The sequence below is a fragment of the Lathyrus oleraceus genome, chromosome 4 (genome assembly GCF_024323335.1).
Source record: "Lathyrus oleraceus cultivar Zhongwan6 chromosome 4, CAAS_Psat_ZW6_1.0, whole genome shotgun sequence".
Taxonomy (NCBI): Eukaryota; Viridiplantae; Streptophyta; class Magnoliopsida; order Fabales; family Fabaceae; genus Lathyrus; species Lathyrus oleraceus.
The window spans coordinates 464,162,272-464,182,057 of record NC_066582.1 but is presented as its reverse complement, the minus strand read 5'-3'; the positions used below and the strand labels follow the sequence as shown (position 1 = coordinate 464,182,057).

At 36.7% G+C, this 19,786-nt stretch overlaps 1 pseudogene; it reads right to left on the bottom strand.

Moving 5' to 3' along the window:
• Window positions 1-389: 389 nt before the first annotated feature.
• LOC127137976 (uncharacterized) lies at window positions 390-17,655 on the bottom strand (annotated as a pseudogene).
• Between the last annotated feature and the right edge of the window lie 2,131 nt (window positions 17,656-19,786).

Genomic DNA, 19,786 nt, shown 5'->3' with positions numbered 1-19,786 from the left:
TAATACACTTGTTGCCAAGGTTTAATGGTCTTGCAGGTGAGGATTCGCATAGGCATCTAAACAAATTTTAGATTGTATGCACCATTGAGGCCTCAAGGAATTACTGAAGATCATGTCAATCTTAGAGCATTTCCATTCTCACTACAAGATGCTGCAAAAGATTGATTATATTATCTTGAGCCAAATTCTATTACAAGTTGGAATAATATGAAGAAAATCTTCTTAGAAAGATTTTTCCCTACTTCAAGAGCTTCTTCAATCAGAAACGAAATATATGGTATTAGACAGGTTGACATGGATTCATTGGCCGAATGCTGGGAGAGATTCAAGCAGTTAGTGTCGAGTTGTCCTTACCACCAGATTTCTGAACAATTGCTAATACAATACTTTTATGAGGGATTGCTACCAATGAAAAGAAACATTTTAGATGCTGCTAGTGGTGGAGCACTCGTTGATAAAACTCCAGATGCTGCCAAATCCTTGATTGAGAACATGGCACTTAACTCCCAACAGTTCACAACAAGGGATAATTTTGTGGTCCAAGCAAAAGGTGTAAATGAGATTCAAGTTTCTTCTTCCAACAAAGCTCTAGAAACCATAATTGATGAACTTACCTCTTTAGTGAAACAGTTGATGATACCCCTTCCACCACCACCACCACCATATAGCCCTCCCCAAGTAACCACCTTTATACCTTCCGGACCTTCACTTGAGGATCTTGTCAAGTAAATGGCTATAAATAATCTTCAGTTTGAACAACGAACAAATTCTAGTATTCAGACTTTGTAAACAGAAATTGGACAGTTTGTCACTTCAATAAATGTCATGCAGCAAGCTCGAGGATGGAACCAACTACCTGCCCAAACATTAGTGAATCCAAAATGCCTCAATGTGAGTTCAATTTCCTTGAGATCCGGAAAAGTTCCAGAACCAGCCCCAGAAAAAAAATAAAAGAATTGTTATTGCAACATCTGAACCTTCTGTTATTGTTGAGGCTGAAAAAGAGTATGTACCACCAATCCCTTTCTCACAAAGAGTTGTGAAAAATAAGAAAATTGATGAGGAAGACAAAGAGAGAGAGATTTTGGATGTATTCAGAAAGGTGGCAGTGAACATTCCACTACTTAATGTGATTAAGTAGGTCCCAAAATATGCAATTTTTTTGAAGGATTTGTGCACACACAAGAGGAGGCTTACCGGAAACGAGAGAGTGAATTTGGGACGAAATGTTTTGGCCCTTATTCATCCTAATACTTCACCCACCGGTTCATCCCTCACTTAGGACATGCCACAAAAGTGCAAGGATCCATGAACTTTTATTATTCCTTGTACCACTAGGGATAGTAAATTCAAAAATTGCATGCTTGATTTAGGAGCGAGCATTAATCTTATGGCTACTTCTGTGTATAATAATTTTGATTTTGGTCCTTTGCAACATACAAGTTTAATCATTCAACTAGCGAACAGAAGTAATGCCCGCCCCACTGGAGTAGTGGAAGATGTGCTTGTTCAAGTTAATGACTTGATTTTTCCTGCAGACTTTTACATTTTGGACATGTATGGAGAAACAAATTCAAGCAGATCACCAATCATTTGGGGCAGACCGTTCATGAAAACAGCTAAAACAAAAGTTGATGTTGACGATGGAACCATGTCCATGGAATTTGGTGACATTGTCGCGAAATTCAATGTTTTTGATGTTATGAAACATCCCTTGGAAGAGCATTCTGTTTTTCAAATAGAGTTGCTTTCTGTAATTGTTGATGAAGCTTATTCTGATTTGTTTTCAGCTGATTTTCCAACTTTATCTGGTTTTGATGATATTTACTCATGTGATAATTGTACTAACACTAACCTTTGTACTGAGATTGATGTTACCTTGCAGGGTGACAGTGTAAATGAAGTTGTTTATATAGCTGAAGCTCTTGACATTCCGACTGCCCTAAACATACCATCCATTGAACAACCACGTTCTTTAGAGCCTAAACCACTTCCTGAGGATTCATATTATTCATCAAAGCTTCAACTTAAGTAGAAACATAAAAAGGGAATTGGATGGACTTGGGCCTGACACTCGTGATATTAGCTCATCCATCTCACTTAAAGATGAAACAAAAGTAGTGAGACAGCCCTGTAATCCTTTAATTCTTGATGTTGTGAAAAAGGAGATCACTTTCGCGTGCCCATTCAACACTTTTACTTATCGAAGATACTTCTTTGATCCTGGAATACAAGGAAAATGCACTAATCAAAATTTCAAGGTCAATGGACACTCCCCAAAGCTACTCCATGAGAACCCGACTTTGGAAGAAGAGACTGTAGAAGAGCTCTCTTTGGAAAAGGCTGCTTATGCAATCATTTATCCGCCTTGACTCCTCGAGTGTGTTCTTTCCTTTCTCTCACTCTTATTTTATATTTATGCTCTTTCATTAACGATAATGTATGTTTTAAGTGTGGGGGAGGAAACCATTTATTTGTTTTGTTTTCTTTGTTTTGTTTTCAGTTTTTCTCTGTTTTGGTTTTTGTTTGCTTTCTTAAAAAAATTGCATGTTTTTTCCTTTGGTTTTTGAGTTACAATTATGAGTATTTTTCTTAGTTCTCTTAACTAAAGTCTTGTGGTGTGATGTGATAAATTTGTTGTGCATTTTTAGTATGATAGGTAGGACTAAACTCTAAATTATACATCATTCGTGGTAGATCAATTAACCTTGTGAGATTTTGAGCCTTATATGGATAACATACAAGAATTCATTTCTTTATTTCTGGTGTGATTCACTCATGTCTGTTAGTCTCTAGAACTTGAATTGACTCTTGTTGATACTGTTGTTTACTTGTGCACACTGATATGATAAAGGCAGTTTTGTTTTTTGTTTTTTTAGCCAGTTAGCCAAAAAGTCAACCCTGAAATAATATCATCCCTTGTTTGAAACCCCCTTGAGCCTATTATCCTTTTTTTTAAACTCATTACAAACCGAGAAGTGAAAAACAATGTTATCACCATATTCAAAGGGTTGGAAGAGTCTTGTTTGGAGTTGTGTGGGGTTGAATAATTATATTTGTAATATTTCGGAAGTTGGCAGAAAAAGAAAATAAAAATAGAAAAGAAATCAAAATTAAACTGAAATTAATAAAAACCTCAAAGTGGATTTTGAATACAACAGATCAACTCCTTATGATTTATCTCACCCTTACCTTGGCCACGTTATAACCAAATAAAAGTCCTTTCGATCTTTGTGTGCATGTATTTCAATTGTGGATGTTAAAGTATTTTCAAGCTTATGGTAGTACGAACTTTCATGTTGTGCTTTGAGTGTAAACAATTAACCTAAACACTCGAGAGTTGAGTGAATTTTATCCTGTGAGGATCTTACTGCTTTTGATGTACTCTTTGGCAATCTATTTTCCTATCTTCTTTGAATGTCACAAAAGTTTTCTCACTCACACCACGTTCTTGAAGCTTAGACTTAGAATTCTGCTTGTACCTTGTATCTTAAAAACTTTTGGAAGTACATGCTCTATTTTTTCCTTTTATTTTGAAATTATAATTTTGCTCAGAGTATAAAAGTTCAAGTGTGGGGGAAGTTGATCAATGCATTTTGATGCATATTCTTCTATAATTGTACTTAGGCATTTCCTTAGTTTATTTTACTTATTTTACTATTTTATTATGTTTTTAGATTTAAGTTTATTTTTTGCTTTATTTTATTTTTGTACTTTATTTTCAGCATAAACAATTATTTGATACCTTGTCACTATGCAGATCATAACTTGAGCTATAGAAGTCGAATTAACGCATTATAATATGCGTTGGAAAGCTAAGAAGAAAATTTAAAAGTTTCACGTTGAAGTCAAAAGCAAATTCAGAGTGAAGAATTTCCAAATAATTCGTTTAAGTTCCAGACTTAATTAAAATAGTTAGTTTGAGCCGATTTTTGTAAATTTTGGATCGGATCCCATAAGGGCCCGAATTTCCCTTTTATTATATTAGGTCTTTCACTGCTACATGAATCCTATTCTGAATTTTGATGATACAATATTGCTTAGAATATTTCATGGAGAGCTAATCCTCAAAGAGCTGATCTGTTGTATTCGAATTCCATTTTGAGGTTTTCATTAATTTTAGTTTAATTTCGATTTCTTTTCAATTCTTCCTATAAACTCGTTTGCTTAATTCGATTACTTTCGTTTGCTTAATTCGATTGTTTCTTATAGGATAGAGTTGATTAAATTTGATTATTTGTATGATCCTTAACTATAATCACGTTAGCGTAGCTTTTTCGTTATAGTGTTTGATTAAGTAGCGTTTGCGTAATTCGCGTCTGCTTAATTCGCGTCTGCTTAAATCTGTTTTCTTAATTCGAAAATTAGGAACATACATCATATAATACCAATTTCCGCTTGTCAGTGGGTATTGTAATCGAATGGGATTGAATCCGTTAGGGAATTGAAATTATAAGAATCGATGATAAGTCGGAAAACGATACAATAGATTAGCTTATTTATCAATTTCGCTTTTACCTTTAATCATCTTCGATTTAAGTTTTGAATCTTAAAAAAACCCTTCTTTTCATTTGTTTGGTTATAACATTAAAGAGTCCCTGTGATACGACATTCGAGTGTCGCTTTTGTTTTACTATGAATTAGAGGTGGACTGTGGATGGAGATTTCAATGGTATCTTATATCTGAATGAAAAAAGAGGTAGATGTTCGACTTCTCTCTGCCGATGTACTCGTTTTCAAAATCGTATCGATAATTGTAATCTTCTTGACATGGGTAGCTTTGGTTTTCCGTATACTTGGTGTGGTCCTGTGACACATCGGGTATGCATATCTATGAGAAGTTAAATCGTGTTCTTTGCAATGACAGTTGGAGAAATATGTATCTTGAGGCTCACGTGAAGGTGTTGCATAGACTTGACTTCTATGACCATCATTATGTTTTGCTTACTCTCCATGATACGAATTTTAGACAGGTTCCTAACCCCTTCAAATTTGAATGTGCATGGTTAGTTGGACACTCTTTTGAGGTGAAGCTACATGAAATAAACCTGAGCGCATTGCACGCTCAAAGATACAACAGAGTCGCCATCAAACTTTATTTATTCCTGAACGAAAGGGAAAACATCGATAAAACCCCGGGGGAAGAGAAAAAGGGTAAGGAAGTCGGTTATGCAAGGGGAAGGTATTAGTATCCCTCACATCCATTGTACTAAACGAGAACCATTTTGATTGTTCTTTGTAAGAACGGGTGTTACTATCTAAAGATTACTCGCAAAAGGAGAAAAAGGTTTAATAATTAATGTGCTCGCCAAGGATTGGGGTCCTCGTGCCTACGTATCCTCATAGTGCAATAAGGAAATCAGAGCTTCGTAGTTCGTAGAACTAAGATAGATGTGTTAGTTGTTTTTAATGAACAGTGCTAACGTTCACATTCTACAATCAACTTTCTTGTATGCTCGAGCATGGGAGCCTTAAGCATTTGTTTGTTTACGATAGAATGGATGCACATGGATTGCACTCTAGCCGTTAAACAATGCTTGTATGCTGACGCATGGAGGTTTAAGCTTCATTCACGGTAGAATGGAAGTAACACATTCTTTCTAAAAAGGTTTTAAAAGTAAATGATACCCAAAGGAAAAAAATGAGTTTGATGAGGTGAGTTTCCTTTTATTTTGAAAAGAAAGTCATGATTTGAATCATACTAAAGTCTATGAATGAAGGTGAATACGATGAGCAACTGGGTCATTCTTCCCGTACCCAAAGATATTCAGAATGAGGATAGGAATGCTCCACTCTCACCCCTTCTCCGTTGCTTAAGACTCGTGGCGTACAATTCTAACCATTTTGTTAATTGTTTTTTAGTTTATTCATAAAAGTAGTTTTACTGAAACAAAGAAAGCAAAGGGGAAAAGAAATCCTAGAAGGTTAAGAGCTGATCTTCAGTCCACATCCTACATCTGTGTAGAAAGACTTGTCAATTATCTTATTTAAATTTCACTAAAGTCTATGACTAGAGGTGAATATGATGAGTAACTAGGTCATTCATCCCATACTCAAAGATATTCAGAATGAGGATAGGAATGTTCCACTCTCACCCCTTATCTACTACTTAAGGCTCATGGCACACAACTTGAATCATGATTGACAAGTGTTGATACACCTTTGTTGTGCTTGAATAGTAGTCCACTCTGTTTTCAATGTGAATGGCTTGTACTAACTTGAAGTCTTGAACTTGAATATGAATCTTGAGGTCTTGAGTTCGTGAGGTCCGATACAACTTGAACACAAGGGACTTGCCCTATCAAGTGATCAAGGGTCATTTGGTAACTTGAATAGGCTTGGGGAAGTTAGCACAATGCAAAGAATTTGGTTAATTAAAGTAAACTTTGATCAACACAACCAATGGGAACGAAAGATAATTGAATTATGTATACAACATACCTAAGGGATCAATCAATGAACCATGTGATTCTTTACAAGTCGTAAACTAGGGGAACATGCATATCAATATATTTCTAAACCTTAGGGATTAAACCTTAAACATTTAAGTCTAAGGGAACATGTCATGGTTAAAGTGTAATCTAATCAAGAAAATCAACACCAGGAAACCATTGATTAAAAAGATGAAATTAAACCTAACAATCCATGAACCAAATTAATGAACAAACAAATTCTAATCAATTTAAGTCTAATCATGAAATACTTAATCATCTAAAACATTAATGAATCAAATCAAACCACATCTTGCAATCTACAATTATCATGCATTTAACATCAAAGTTAAGATTAGTCACATATTTTTCTATTCATTTTTCAACAATTAATCAAGAATTAATCACTCATTAATTATAACCTAATCAATTAATCATGTTATAATCCTAATTAAAACTTTAAAATTAATTTCCATCAATTTGCATCACTATAAACAATTATCACCTTTAAGAAATATGTAGCAAAATTAAAGAAATCAAATAAAAAATGCCCAAAACATGGGGGTACGGGGTACAGCCAGCAATATCGCGGTGTAAATAAGTGGTGGTGCATGGGCCAAAGCAAAAGCCAAGTCCAAACTAACATATACTGTATGGGGAGTACACAAGTAAAATCATGGTCGAATCAGCAAAATGGTCTAAAACCCAAACATAAGTCCAAACGAAAATCAGCATGAAAAATGTAGATAATGTTGATGATGATGTGTCCATGAGTCATCAATTAGTGAGTGAATTCCATGTAAGATTTATGAGTTAAAGGCAATTGAGAAAAATGTGGAACACATGCCAAATGAGAAACTCAGAGCCAACATGAACGCGTATTCCCTCTCTCTTGTCTCAGTTCACCCTCCGTCGTGCCAGAGGTCCTCTCCAGAGGCAAAGACACTTCAAAATAGCAATCAAGAACATCAACTAACCTAGTTTTATGCACTGAGTTCAAATCTATCCATGGAATTTTCTAATTCTTCATGAGTTGTTCAAATCGACATGAAAGAAGGAAGAACCCTAGCTCTAAGATTCAAAATTAAATCGAAACGGAGGGCAATAAAGCCACTCTACCTTGGGGATTTGATTTCCCTCATGGAGGGCTACATAGTGGTAGCATATATGTTGCAAAACTATGAAGATGAAACGGGGACTCACCGGGGAAGATGCCGGTGTCAGGTACGATTTTCACTTCTTGAACTTTTCTTTCTCTCTCTTCATCTTCTTCTTCTTTTCTGTTATGTTTTGTGATTGTTTTTGTTGTTTCAAAGGAATGCGGTTGTGAGATAATTGATTTTCAAAATGTGAAAAGAAGTGACAATTGAGGATTAAGAGTGATGATTTTTGAGATTGGTGAAAAATGAGTTGTGAGCTCGATGAAGGTGATGAAAATGAGAGAGTCCTCTGATATTGTGATAAGTGAAGGATACTTATAGAGTTTGGATATCAGATTAAGTTAGAAATGAAAATGTAAATTCAATCGAAATTCACATTTAGTTAGTTAGAAAATAGAAAGCTGTTAGAGTCAAATTGAAATGAAAATCGAAATGAAATGAAAATGAAGTACTGGTGATTTTCAGTTTTCTTTTCTTTTCTATTTTTTTCTCTGCCTCCACTAACAAGTTTTGGCACGTACTGGTGATTTAAAATATTCCCGCAGGATTCCACGAAGGTAAGAAAACCATGTATTTGTGAAAGGAAATTAAAAGAGGATGTATGGGTAAATTGAAATCTTCTGCGAAAGGCAGGGAGACGTCTTACAAAAGGCAAGTAACTTGACTGGGAAATGATTAGACTTCCTGCTACAAAAGGTAGAGGAGACCCGCAAAATGTAAGAAAAAAGGTACAATATTTCCTTATGCACAAGGTATATGAGAAAATCTCAACAAAAGGCTAAGAAAGCACATAAAGGTGAATGTGATCTCTCATGCAAAAGGAAATGATCACTTCTTAACACAAGGTCAATAAGAAATATGGAGGTGAATGATGACTTCACTGTGGATATGGTTTCTCATACAAAAGGTAATGATAACTCCTTAAAGAAAGGTCAAGAAGAAAGTTGGGAATGATATTCTCCTACAAAAAGGTAGTGAGAACTCTTCAATAAAAGGTCTATTAGGTATTGAAAATTTCATACAAAAGGTAGTGAGAACTTCTTAAGAAAAGGTTAAGAAGAATGCATGAAGATGGATATGATTTCTCATGCAAAAGGCGATGAGAAACTCCTCAATAAAAGGTTAAGAAGAACACTGGAATAAATTTCTCATACAAAAGATAATGAGAAACTCCTCAACAAAAGGTTAAGAAGGCATATGAAGATGGATATGATTTCTCACGCAAAAGGCGATGAGAAACTCCTCAACAAAAGGTTAAGAAGAAAGCTGGATGTGATTCTCATACAAAAGGTACTGAGAACTCCTTAGCAAAATACTAAGAAGAAATAATGAATATGGTATGATTTCTCATGCAAAAGGCAATGAGAACTCCTTAACAAAAGACTAAGAAGAAATATAGAAGCTTCTCATGCAAAAGGAAGTGAGAACTTTTTAATGAAAGGTTTAAGAAGAAATGATGGGGTGTTGACTTCTCATACAAAAGGGTTTGAGAAATTTCTCAACAAAAGGTTTAAGAAGAGAGATAGAATGAAAATGGTGTTCTTCTGCAAAAGGCAAGGATAATCCCTTAGAAAAATGCTAGGAATGCCTAGTGAAGTGCATTGAAAATGCAATCCCTTATGCAAAAGGTAATGGAGGGTATCTCTCGTGCGAAAGGAGGAGAGGACTCGCAAAAGGCAATTATAAGATGAAGTAATTCTCTTGTACAAAAGGTATAAGGGACTTACAATAAGAGAAGTTCCCATGCAAAAGGCACGGGGGCACTTACAAAAGGTAAGCAGGTTTAGGAATTGAACTTCCCGTATAAAAAGTCGAGGGAACTTGCAAAAGCCAAGTAAGAAATAAGAGGTATTTATTTTGCAAAAGGCAGGGGATACTTATGAAAGGTAAGTTGAAAGAGAGAATTCATGTGCAAAGAGCGTTCATCTAGGGTGACTCTTTGGAGAAGAAGCAACTTCACTCTATACGTTGGAGCATTCTTACCAAAGACAAAAAGTTTCGAGGAGTTGGTCTTAGAAATTTGTATCTCATGAACAAAGCTTGTCTTGTTAAATTGTGGTGGAAGTTCATGAATGATAAAAATTCGCTTTGGTGCAGAACTATGAAGAGTAAATATGCTTCTAGGTATCAAAACACGAACAGTTTCATGGCTAAAACCTCTGACTCCTGCATTTGGAAATCTATCATTGAGCTTATACCTAAATTGGATACTATGGCTTATTGTGAGGTGGGAAATGGTCATTCTATTAGGATATGGAAGGATGCTTGAGTTGCTCATGGGATTTTTCTCAAAGCCTTGGACAACTCACATTTGGACAGTATTCAAAATCTTTCTCGTGTGACCAACCTTTTGACATCATCAGGCACTTGGAATTAGGATATTATTAATATGATTTTTCTAGCTCATACATTTAGTAAAATTCATGCTATTTATCCCCCTTTCTACTGATATTTCTACTGTTGATTGCTACAATTGGAGTGGTTCTAGCTATGGTCAATTCTTGATATCGATCATGTATGGTATTCTTAATCATAATCCGGAAGATGTTAGTAACCCTGTCTGGAATCATGTTTGAAAGCTTCAAGTTCCCAAAAGGACTTGTATTTTTATCTAGAAAATGTGCCACATGGGCATTATTACTAACTCATATCTTCATCATCTTCATTTGCGAAATGATTCTCGTGACTTGTGTGGTATGGCTATAGACACTATTCTCCATGCTCTACGTGATTGTGGTTATACTAAAAGTATGTGGTCTCATCTTGTTAATCGTCAACATCAAGCTATCTTCTTATCTTCATCTTTGATGGATTGGATTAATTTCAATTTTTCTCATTCCTTCAACGACAACTGGTTTGATTTATGGGCTTTCAGTTGCCATCAAATAATGTGGATTTGGCGCAACAAGCGTATTCATGATCCTTTGTTTGTCATGCCTCTTAATCTTATTCTTGATATTCAAAATTATTTTTGGATTTGCCGGAAAAGTAAGCAGTTGTTACTTAAAGTTAATCCTATAGTTAGAAATCCCATCTCAATGCATTGGAATCCCCCTGCTTCGGGCTGGGTTTGCTTAAATTCAAATGGGCTGCTAAGATTGATATTAGTGCCTCTTGTGGAGGTCTTTATCGTGATAACATTGGAACTTGGCTTAGTCATTCTTTGCAAGCTCTCAAATTCGTACATCAATAGTGATTTTTTTTCTTCCCCCTGGTGTACGGCTGCTAGACCTAGGGGAAAACAAAGACCCGTTTACAACTCAACTGGGTCGACCCAGCCCACTACAAATGACCCAACAAAAATACAAATAAAATTATGCAACTTCAACAGACTTTCTGGCCCTGCTACAGTTCGATTCAGCTCTCGACTTCTAAAAAAAAGTTGTAGATCTTTTCCTTAGCTTTCCAACACATACTCACAAGCCTCAATCTGATACTCGTAGCTCAAGATATGATTTTTCTCGTGAAAGCTGCTAATGCTGAAAATATAATGCGAAAAACAAATAAGTGCAAAAATAAAATAAATTGTAAAAACACATTAAAACATAAAAATAAGTAAAGCAAACCGAAGAAATGCTTAAGTACAAACATGGAAGAACGTGCATCAAAATGCACTGATCAAATTCTCCCACACTTGAACTTTTGCACTCCGAGCAAAACGAAAAACAAAACAAAGAAAGCATAAATACATCATTAGTTACTCATCCTAGGCTACAAGTCATCTTCGGTTAACTTTGCATTGATAGGTACTAATCTTGCACACTAAGGATATTGTAAGAACACTAATCCGCAGTTATGCAGACATAAACCTCCTGAATACACAAATCAACTCGAATCATATTATTATACTAAAGCCTAACTTACTCATCCTTCTTTCGTTCTTTTTCATTCAGGCGCAATCACATTAAGCCCGTTATCTCCACACACTCATAGTAAGGTGACCGGTTAGTGACTTTGATCCTTTTCTGCACGGGGTTCTGGTACTTAAGTGGCATAACCCTTTACTTACTCACTTGTAGTTGCGGGGGATCGGACCGTAATTCGCCCTACCAAGTTCAGCACCAGAAACCGCTGAACCAACTAACAACGAGTCAAAAACTTTTTTTTGAATGTTCTACAACCGTTGAGTTAAGTGACCGGGTGAGGGTCACCAAACTTAGAAGGTGCATTCCTTTATTTCTTTTTTTTTCTTTTTCAGAACACTCACTTATATTCATCGGCTTCCCTACGTAGAGTGTGTGTGAGATGGTGCTGATTGCTGAAATAAACTACTCAAGAGTTGTCAGAGGATGCGAATGTACGGCTAAAACATAATAAAAATTCAACTCAATTTCCATATGCAGGAGACTTACGGTGTTAAAACAATACCGATCTTATGAATTTTTCTCAAGTCTCCGCAAACTCGACTCAAAGTAATCTATAGCCTAAAACTTTCAAGAAGATGCATTTTTTTTAATGACTAAAAATAAACAAAACACTAACAAAAACAAAGAAAACACACGATTCCCTCCCCCACACTTAAACTAAGCATTGCCCTCAATGAAAGGACATTACTAATAAAGTAGAGAGGAGGAAAGAAAGACTCCCTGATCAAGTTGCAGCGTAGTCAGGCGCTTCCAAAGAAAGCTCCTCTATGCTGACATCTTCAGGCACCGAACTTGCATGGAATAACTTCAGACGCTTCCCGTTAACCTTGAAGACTTTGTCAGTACCTGCACTTTTTATTTCTACTGCACCATGAGGGAAAACATTAGTAATAACAAAGGGGCCAATCCATTTGGATCGAAGTTTCCCAGCCATAAGCTTAAGGCGGGAGTTAAACAATAAAACTTGTTGGCCCACAGAAAATTTCTTCCTAGAAATCATCTTATCATGGAAGTGCTTAGTTTTCTCTTTATAAATCCTAGAGATTTCATAAGCCTCTAATCTAAGCTCTTCCAACTGTTGTAATTGGAGTTTTCTTTCAATACCTACTTGTTGCATCTCCAAATTATAACTTTTCACTGTCCAATAAGCACGGTGTTCTATCTCAACAGGAAGATGACATGCCTTACCAAAAACAAGTCGATAAGGAGACATCCCAATGGGTGTCTTGAAAGCGGTTCTTTGAGCCCAAAGTGCGTCTTCTAGACGACGACTCCAGTCCTTCCTGTTTGGCTGCACCATTTTCTCTAAAACCTGTTTGATCTCCCTGTTTGAGATCTCAGCTTGCCCATTAGTTTGTGGGTGATAAGCAGTAGAGACTCTGTGCACAACTCCATACTTCCGGAGTAAAGCTTCCATTGTGCGGTTACAGAAATGAGTGCCTTGGTCACTGATGATAGCTCGCGGTATTCCAAACCTGCAAAAAATATTAGACCTGACAAAATCTGCAACAACTCTAGAATCATTAGTCCTAGTGGGGATAGCTTCCACCCATTTTGAAACATAATCAACAGCAAGCAAAATGTAAATAAAACCAAATGATACAGGAAAGGGACCCATGAAGTCGATTCCCCATACATCAAATACCTCACAGAAAAGCATAGGCTGCTGAGGCATTTCACTCTTACGAGTGATGTTTGTACCTGCTATCTGGCACTCTTTGCAAGTGCGGTAAGTCTCATAAGCATCCTTAAAAACAGTTGGCCAATATAAACCTGAATCAAGGACCTTTCTTGCCGTCCTTTAAGGACCAAAGTGTCCGCCGACTTGAGATGCATGAGAAAAATTCAAAATAGATTCAATCTCATTGTCGGGGACACATCTCTTGATTACCTGATCACTACCAAACTTCCATAGATATGGATCATCCCAAACATAATATTTGGCATCACTCTTGAGTTTATGAACATGTGATCTCGATGCACCTGTAGAAAAAACACCAGCAACAAGAAAATTAACAATGTCAACAAACCAAGGTGTAATCCCATGCAAAAGAAACAACTGCTCATCAGGAAAGTCATCCTGAATAGGAAAAGGATCTTCATTTCTCTCTATCTTGCTCAAGTGATCAGCCACTAAGTTCTCAACTCCACTTTTGTCTTTAATCTCAACATTAAACTCTTGGAGCAACAACATCCACCGAATCAATCTCGGTTTTGCATCCGGCTTCTTCAGCAAGTACTTCAAAGTTGCATGGTCAGTAAAAACAACAACCTTGGAACCTAGCAAATAAGATCTGAATTCATCAAGAGCAAAAACAATAGCTAGCAGTTCTTTTTCAGTGGTAGTGTAATTTGACTGTGCAGAATCTAAAGTCCTAGAAGCATAGTAAATAACATGGGTAGCCTTGTCAACTCTTTGTGCAAGAACAACCCCAACAGCATAATTAGAAGCATCACACATAAGCTCAAACGGGAGGGTCCAGTCAGGGGGCTGGATTATGGGAGCGGAAGTCAATGCTTTCTTCAAGAAGTCAAACGCTTGTTTGCACTTGTCATCGAAGCTGAAAGTGACGTCATTCTTCAACAAGTTTGACAGCGGAAGAGCTATCTTGCTGAAATCCTTGATGAAACGCCTGTAAAAACCTGCATGACCAAGAAAAGAACGAATCTCGCGAACGCAAGAAGGGTAAGGCAGTGTAGAAATTACATCAATCTTAGCAGGGTCAACAGAAATTCCTTTTTCAGAAATAATGAGACCAAGAACAATTCCCTGCTCAACCATAAAATGAATTTTTCATAATTCAAAACAAGGTTAGTCTCGATGCATCTTTCTAAAATCAAGGTTAAACTGTTCAAGCATGCATCAAAAGAGGAACCATAGACAGTGAAATCATCCATAAAAACCTCCACGCAATTTTCGATAAAATCAGAAAAAATGCTAATCATGCATCGCTGGAAAGTGCCAGGAGCATTGCAAAGACCAAAAGGCATCCTCCTGTAAGAAAAAGTACCGAAAGGACAAGTAAAAGTCGTCTTCTCTTGATCCTCCGGTGCAATATGAATCTGAAAATAACCTGAAAAACCATCAAGAAAACAATAGTGTGATTTACCAGCTAACCGTTCAAGCATTTGGTCAATGAACGGTAAAGGAAAATGATCCTTTCTCGTAGCCTGGTTCAATCTCCTGTAATCAATACAAACTCTCCAGCTGTTTTGAACTCTAGTGGGAACAAGTTCATTCTTTTCATTTTTCGCCATTGTAAGTCCAGATTTCTTAGGTACAACCTGCACTGGGCTTACCCATTTACTGTCAGAGATAGGATAAATGATACCTGCTTGCAAGAGTTTGGTTACCTCTTTCTTCACAACATCAAGAATCAAAGGATTAAGCCTCCTTTGGGGCTGCCTTACTGTTTTGGATCCATCCTCAAGTAGAATCTTGTGCATGCACATCGATGGGCTAATACCTGGAAGGTCAGCTAATGTCCACCCGATTGCCTTCTTGTGTTTCTTCAAAACCTACAAAAGTTTGTCTTCTTGATCAAAATCAAGGTTAGAAGAGATAATAACAGGAAGTTTTTCATTACTCTCCAAGTAAGCATATTTCAGGTTCTTAGAGAGCTCTTTTAGCTCTAAGGACGGGGGCTGCTCGGTGGATGGAATGCTTGGGGCAGCCGGGATGTCAAGAGCATCAACTGCAAAAACAGGTTTAATGGTAACAACTTCACCTGTAAGAAATGTATCAGCCTGCAAGGCAGCATCAATCTCAGCACAGACAACACAAACGTTAGTGTCAGTACAATCAAAACATGAATAAATATCATCAAAACCAGAGAGAGATGGAAAATCAAGCACAAATAGTTCTGAACTAGCGTCATCAACTAATTCAAAAATCAGCTCAATATGAAAAACAGAATGCTCCTCCACAGGGTGTTTCATGGCATCAAAAATGTTAAATTTTGCGACAATGTCACCAAATTCCATGGACATGGTTCCATCGTCAACATCAATTTTTGTCTTCGCCGTTTTCATGAACAGTCTGCCTAAAATGATGGGAGCTCTGCTTGTCTTGGTTTCTCCTTCCATGTCTAGAATATAGAAATCTGCAGGAAAAATCAAATCGTTAACTTGAACAAGAACATCTTCGACTACCCCGGCGGGTCGAGCATTGCTCCTGTTTGCCAATTGAATGATTAAACCTGTATGCTGCAAAGGACTAAGACAAAGGTTATTATAAACAGAAGTAGGCATAACATTAATGTCCGCTCCCAAATCAAGCATGCAGTTCTCAAATTTACTATCCCTGATGGTACAAGGAATAACAAATGTTCCCGGATCCTTCTGCTTTTGTGGCAAAACCTGAGTAGTGAGGGCTGAAACATTTTGCTCGCCTACAATCTGTTTGGATGATTGTTTGGTCTGAATAAAGGCAGAAATATTTCGTCCTAAGTTTACTCTTTCACTTCCCTTAATCCTCCTCTTGTTGGTACACAAATCTTTCAGAAACTTTGCATACTTAGGAACCTGCTTAATAATATCAAGTAGCGGAATTTTTACCGCAACCTTTCGGAAAACATCCAATATCTCTCTTTCTTTGTCTCCCTCCTCAATTCTTTTATTTTTCAGAACTCTATGTGGAAAGGGGACTGGTGGCACATACTCCTTTTCTTTAATTTTTTCAGTTTCGACCACAACAGAAGAAGGAGAAGAAAGTTCAGCTGAGTGAGGTTCAGAAGGAGAAAGTTCAGAAGTTACCTCAATGATTTTTTTATTTTTTTCAGGGGCTGGTTCTGTAACTTTTCCGGATCTCAAAGAAATTACGCTCACATTAGCATTAGGACCATTCGGATTGACAACTGTCTAGGCTGGAAGTTGGTTCGAACCTTGAGCTTGCATGTTATTTATTTGAGTAGCAAGTTGTCCCATCTGTGTGTTCAAGGTCTGAATGCTAGTATCGGTCCTTTGTTGAAATTGGAGGTTGTTCACGGCCATTTGCTTAACAAGATCCTCCAAGGATGGTCCGGAAGGTGCAGGGGCAGCCACTTGAGGTGAGTTCTAATGTTGGCTGGTTTGCGGGTTTCCATATCGAAGGTTGGGATGGTATTTGTTGGTGGACAGGTCAGGAGTGTTGTTGTACCTGTTTTGATTGAAAAGGTTGGCTGCATAAGCTTGTGGCAGCTCAGTAATGGACTCGTCTCTCAGAATAGGACAGGTATCAGTCGAGTGCTCAAGAGAAGTACAAATGCCACACACAGTTGCTGTTTGAGGTTTTGCTACTGCCAGTTGTTTGACTAAGGTGGTGAGTTTGTCAATTCTGGTATCTAAAGCCTTGTTGGAAGAAACTTGAATTTGACTCACGCCTTTGCTGTGAACAGAATTGTCTCTAGTAGTGAACTATTGAGAATTAAGAGACATATTTTCAATAAGTGCTTTGGCAGCAGCTGGAGTTTTATCGACTAGTGCTCCACCACTAGCAGCATCAAGAATATTCCTGTCCATCGCTAACAACCCCTCATAAAAGTACTGGATGAGTAGTTGCTCTGTGATCTGGTGTTGAGGGCAGCTAGATACCAAGTGCTTGAATCTCTCCCAATACTCGGTCAACGACTCATTACCTTGTCTAATACCACAAATCTCCTTTCTTATTGAGGCAGCTCTGGAGGCAGGAAAGTATCTCTCTAGGAACACTTTTTTTAGGGCAGTCCAACTTGCAATTGAGTTTGGCTCGAGATAATAAATCCAATCCTTTGTTGCACCCTGCAATGAAAAAGGAAAAGCTCGAAGTTTGATGTGATCTTCGGTGATCCCTTCAGGCTTCAATGGTGTAGAACACACCACCTGGAACTCTTTCAAATGCTTGTGTGGATCTTCACCTGCAAGACCACTAAACTTTGGCAACAAGTGTATTAAACCCGATTTTAATTCAAAAGGAACAACAACAGCATCATATTCAATACACAAACCATTGTAATTCACATCAGGAGCAGCTAACTGCCTTAAGGTTCTATTATCAGCCATTGCAAAATCAAGTTCAGAATCCGAAGCAAACAAGTTATGCAAATAGTCAGACTCAGAATCAGACTCAATTGTGGGTGGTGAACTATTGGTAGCCTGGACTGTTCTACGTTGTGTGTGCAAAGTTCTCTCTATTTCAGGATCAAAAGCAACAATTTCAGAACAGCGAGACCTAGTAGCCATGACTAACGGAACAACAATGCAGCAACAACAACAATAGTGAAAATTCCAACAATGTCCTAAAATTCAAAAAAACAAACACAAAGAAAGAAATTGATCAAAAATAATTCAAAAAAATAAACTGACACCGAAATTAATCTAATGACTTAAAAATATAATTTTGAGATTTTTTTCGGAATTTTCTAAAACTATCAAAACAGAAAAAAAATTCATAAAAAATAGAAAAATAAGGAATTTCGATTTTTTAGGGTGTCGTCCATTATTTATTTTATAAATAGAGGCTTTTGATTACTGATTTTTTCCTAATCAATCGACAAAAAATCGGAATAATCTGAGACAATTTGTTTAAAAACAGATTTTTTTTCCCAAACCACAAAAAGACCAATACGCAAGTTGGACGAAACTGCGGGGAAACTAGGACCTATACGCTTAGACACTAAACCTATGACTCTAAAAACGATTAAAAGAAACAAGAATCCCCGACAACAGCGCCAATTTGATCCGCTGTCGCGCGCGGATCAAAACGAGTAATTTTGTAAAAACGTAATACAGCGACAATTAAACTCGGATATCGTCTCAAGGATTCTTGTTTGTAATAATTAAACGTAATCGAATGGGGGGGTTGATTTGGTGTTCAATTACAAACATGCAGAAAATAAGTGATTATGAACAGTGATTATTTGAATAAGCTGAAACGAATCAACCCACTATATCATCTTCCGACTTATCATTGATCCCTATAAAATTCCAATTCCCTAAACGAGTCTGATCCTATTCGATTACAAAAGCTTTTGACAAGCGCAATAACAATTATACGAAGTCTGTCCCTGAATTTCGAGTAAAGCAAACGGATTAAAACTATTGCGAATTAAGCAAACGCAATATGATCGAACGCGATAATGCAAAAGCTACACTAATCACGAAATTGATTCAAAAGCAGACAACAATCAAATTAAAGAATTCTATCATGTAAAAACAATTAAATTAAGCAAGTAATTGTGATTATAGATATATTTCAAAGGAACAGATTAATGGAAATTATAAAAGAACCTCAAAGTGGCATCCGATTACAATGAATTGATTCTTGGGAAATTAGTTCTCCATAGTCATTCTTTGCAAGCTCTCAAATTCGTACATCAATAGTGATTTTTTTTTCTTCCCCCTGGTGTACGGCTGCTAGACCTAGGGGAAAACAAAGACCCGTTTTACAACTCAACTGGGTCGACCCAGCCCACTACAAATGACCCAACAAAAATACAAATAAAATTATGCAACTTCAACAGACTTTCTGGCCCTGCTACAGTTCGATTCAGCTCACGACTTCTGAAAAAAAGTTGTAGATCTTTTCCTTAGCTTTCCAACGCATACTCACAAACCTCAATCTGATACTCGTAGCTCAAGATATGATTTTTCTCGTGAAAGCTGCTAATGCTGAAAATATAATGTGAAAAACAAATAAGTGCAAAAATAAAATAAATTGTAAAAACACATTAAAACATAAAAATAAGTAAAGCAAACCGAAGAAATGTTTAAGTACAAACATGGAAGAACGTGCATCAAAATGCACTGATCAGGTGGCTATCATAGTTATCTTGGTGACTGTAGTAGTGTTAATGCTGAGTTTTAGGGAGTGTTTTTGGGTTTGGATTTAGCTTGGAATCATGGTTTTAAGAAACTCATCGTCCAAGTTGATAACAAGTATATGGTAGATGCTCTTCAAGGATCTTCTAGGCTGTTCAATCATGGTTTGAATTTGATTAGACAGATTTCCCGCCTTCTTCCTCAATTTGAAGAAGTCTAATTTCATCACATTTTTAGAAAGACTGATCAATGCGCAGACTATCTTGCGAAACTTAATCTTTTCTAATTTCTTTGGTGTTTCTTGATTAGATGTGTGCCTTCTTTCTATGAGAAGTATGTTTATATTGGATTGTTCTAGATTGTCTTTGAGACTTGTTGTCTAATTTCTCTTTGTTTAGGCTTTGTGCACTCTCTTGGTTAAAAAAACACTTTTAATCAAAATTAATTTTCACTTAAAAAAACACACTTTATTCAATTCTATTTTTAAAGAAAGAAGGTACTTATACCAAAAAAGAAATAATAGCTTTTCTGATTCCATTATAGAAAAAGCCAC